The 3680-nt window shown below is 37.5% G+C and overlaps 1 pseudogene; it reads left to right on the plus strand.

Moving 5' to 3' along the window:
- The first annotated feature begins 1494 nt into the window (after positions 1–1494).
- Positions 1495–2816, plus strand: LOC149198621 (uncharacterized; annotated as a pseudogene).
- The last annotated feature ends 864 nt before the right edge of the window (positions 2817–3680 follow it).

Here is a 3680-nt window from a genome sequence, read left to right on the forward strand (position 1 = left end):
AAATAATATGTCGAGGAGACACAGTGTCACGCCTTGTTTGGATTTCCTTGGCCTGGCCATCGATCCAGTCAAGGAACCTGTAATGCCCCGAGTTTCTTAGTTTCTAGCAAATTGTATGCAATAAAATTCAATTGGTTGGGAATCGAATCCTCCTATCATCGCAAGTGCAGCGTCGGCGTCTTTCTTCTTGACAGCGAAAGGCATCACAATGAGGAAGGAGGACATAGTCAAACTCATTAGTGCAAAGGGTTTTGAATTCGTTATTGATCGGAAGGCAGCTCTTGTCTCCAACACTCATATTTCATTCTTTTGATCGGAAGGCAGCAAAAGTTTGGGGTGCTCCCATGCACCCCCTGTGTGTCTCCCTCTTCCCGCATTCCCCCATCCTCGAAACTTGGTGGAACATTGGTTTCTTTTCCATCTCCAACCCGCGGACTCCTATTCCATCCATGGCCTGGTTGACTTATTGCTTCTTCTTTATTTGCCAGTATAAACACATTCCACCAAGGTATTGATAGGACTGGATCTTCAAGCTCTCTTGATCGATATTCCTCTACAATCCTTCTATATCAGTTGCCACTCTCTCAAGAATACGAGTCACCACCACTGTAATCCCTTGATGTCTGATTGCTTCTGCAGCTGTTGGGTCGGTGAGTTATTTTTGTAGCTTGGTTATCTCTCAGTGCTTCAATACTGGTTGAAAGCAATCATTTTTGTGGTAGAAATTGGGATTCTCGGTGCTTTGTTGGGCTTTGAGAGTCTCTGCTGCTATGAGTGTTCTTCCTTCATTTCCGTGTCATCGCAAAGCTAGTTGCACAGGCTTTCTTGGCCTATGTTACCAGTTGCCTAAACCATCCTGAATAGCACTGCTTCTATCCTGGTTGAGTGGCAATTTTCAAGGTGTGGCAGGTGGGAATTGGTCCTCTGCTTTGTTGGGCGTTGAGAGACATTGCTTCTATGGCTCTTTTTCCATCGCTTCTTTTTCATCTAGGCCTCTGCCACCTACGAGGGACGGTGTTTTCAATGTCTTTATCGACCAAGCCAGGCGGAGAAACTAAGAACGCGGAGAATCTATTTGTTGTTAATAATGAGTCGGATGGAAAATCTCTTTGGTATAAGCCAGGTTGGGTATTTCATAGCGCATTGACTAGCTTACTGCGTGGCGCCGACCTAGGAGATACCCTTCCGTTCAGGTTGAGGCGGAGAGCTTATCCCCAAAATGTAGTGCACAGCTCTACAATGAAGTAATCACGCGTAGAGGTTATGAATGAATTGAACGACTTAAACAAAATGAGAAAAAGAAAAAGGATAATGTCCATCGCCCCGACGATGCCAACGGTAGTTTGTTGCGATACGCGAATCGTCTAAAGTGGGAGTGAGCACAATCCGCAGACGGCTGTCATACACTCACAGAGTTTTCGTGACAGATCTAGGAAAATCCCGGGGAACATCACTGCCATTATGATCAAGAGCAGGTGCACGATCTTCGCCACCATGATCTCCACCATGATCGCCACCATGATCTTGAGCACAATCACAGCGGATACACCCTACTGCTGCTTCTCATTATTTTGTGGACCATACGCCTCTTATTTACTACGGAAGCGAGCACTATACAATGACATGTCAAGATATGTTTGCTGTGCTGGTTACATGCCCTGCAGTGGTAGTTGTGGTGAAAGTTGGTGTCCTGAGTTTTGTCTGTGCACAGAGGTTTTCCGCTGCTTTGGAAATTCTGTTGCTTCTACTCGGTTCCTTTTGCAAAATGAATTCAATATCCAGACAACTAAATGTGACAATTGCATCATTGGCTTCATGTTTGTTCTCCAACAGCTGGCTTGTATCTTCTCTATTATTGCATGTATTGTTGGCAGTGATGAACTTCAAGCTGCCTCAAATTTGTTAAATTGTTTGTCAGATGGTGTTTACTGCACGGTTTGTGCATGCATGCAGACACAACACAAAGTTGAATTGGACAAGCGTGATGGCAAGTTTGGACCAGTTGAAAGGGTAATGCCAGCACCTGGTATGCAGTAGATGTCTCGCATTGTCCAGAATATGAATATTTTTTTCTTTTGGCTGAGCAGGAATGGTGGCTTTTTGTATGAATCGTACGTGTGGTTCTGCCAAAGGAATATGGTTAGGTACGTGGCTTGGTCTAAACAATTTAACATGTTCCAAACAGCTTGTATTAGCTACAGGGCGACTATATATTGTTTTGTTGTGCCACTGCTTTTCTGATTATGAAGGTTCATACCATGCTTGTTAGAGTATCTTTGACTACAGAGGATAAGAAGGTTGTAAATCTCGTTACTACTTTGTGGTGGAAGTCTCAGTTGATGCAGAGAATACCCAAGTTCTTGAATCTGTCATTCTAGACAGTATACATGATATAGAAAACTTACCAGTAAATGCAGAAAAAATGTTAATAGTTCTGAGACAGTATTCCTGAATTGGTATCAATTATGAACATTAGTGCAGATGTATCTCATGAATCTGAGTCTCATTTTGGTAATAGTGGTTCACATGACTTTGTTTTCTCCTCATCTGAAACAGAAACTAACGGTGAAATACAGAATTTTGAAACTAACACAGAAGTGGTGTCTTTTGAGAGCCTTTTCATTCAAGATCCAGAGGAACTGAGCACATCATCCGGTGGAGGTGCATCTATTTTTGCAGTTGTGATGCTTGCTACATATTTGGTCAGTGTGTATAGAAAGAGAGCCCAAGAACATGATCAGAACACTGTAGCAGAGAGAAATGGTCCTACGGATGATGGTCATTCCATACCAAGAAGGGAGATTGAATGCAGATGACTGTGCCCTGCGAAAATAACTTCGAGCTGAGGGATTCCTATGTGCCCAAGGTGGAACTTCTTAATGAGTATTTGACATCAAAGGTGGTAAACACTTCCGAAAGAAGTATATTTTTAGAAGTTTTCTTTACTAGGTTTTAATTAAAAAAAAGAACAAATTTGTTGATTTTCAACTTAACAAAATCACAAATTAAAAAAATTTGTTTTTTAATTGTTGTTTAAAAAAATCCCAAAAATCAACATACAATTTTTTTTTTTTGTGTTGTTTTTAATTTAAATAAAATAAAAAAATATTTTGTGTTGATAATAAAAAAAAAATCAAAAACAATACAAAATAATTTTTATTTAAAAAAAAGGATTTTCTTATTTTATTTTTATTTTTAATTAAAAAAAAAAAAAAAAAAAACTAACTTTATTTTAATGATAGTTTTTCATTATTAGGTTTTAATAAATACTATTTTGTTGATTTTATAATTAAAAAAAAATAACATTTCAACTTAAATAATAAATTAAAAAAATTATGTTTTTTAATTTTTTATTTAAAAAAAAAATAAATAAAAAAAATCAACACAACAAAAAAAATAAAAAATAAAAAAAATTAAGTTTTCATTTATTTGAATGTTTTCTTTTTAAAAATTTGTTGTTTAACAAAAAAATAATAATTCAAAAAAAAAATAAAAACATATATAAAAAATAAAAACAAAAATTCACAAAATTCACACAGATTTGACAATAAAAAAGATACTTGGAAACACATTTCGAAAATCGATTGGAGGATTTTTACGACGATAACTTTAAGTTGGCATCACATCTTTCTGTTGTATGCTTTACGATGCATTAATATGCAGGACACAACAGATAATTC

This window comes from Pinus tabuliformis, chromosome 2_1 (genome assembly GCF_031772625.1).
Source record: "Pinus tabuliformis cultivar Carrire ecotype Pingquan chromosome 2_1, CPIR1, whole genome shotgun sequence".
NCBI classification, from domain to species: Eukaryota; Viridiplantae; Streptophyta; class Pinopsida; order Pinales; family Pinaceae; genus Pinus; species Pinus tabuliformis.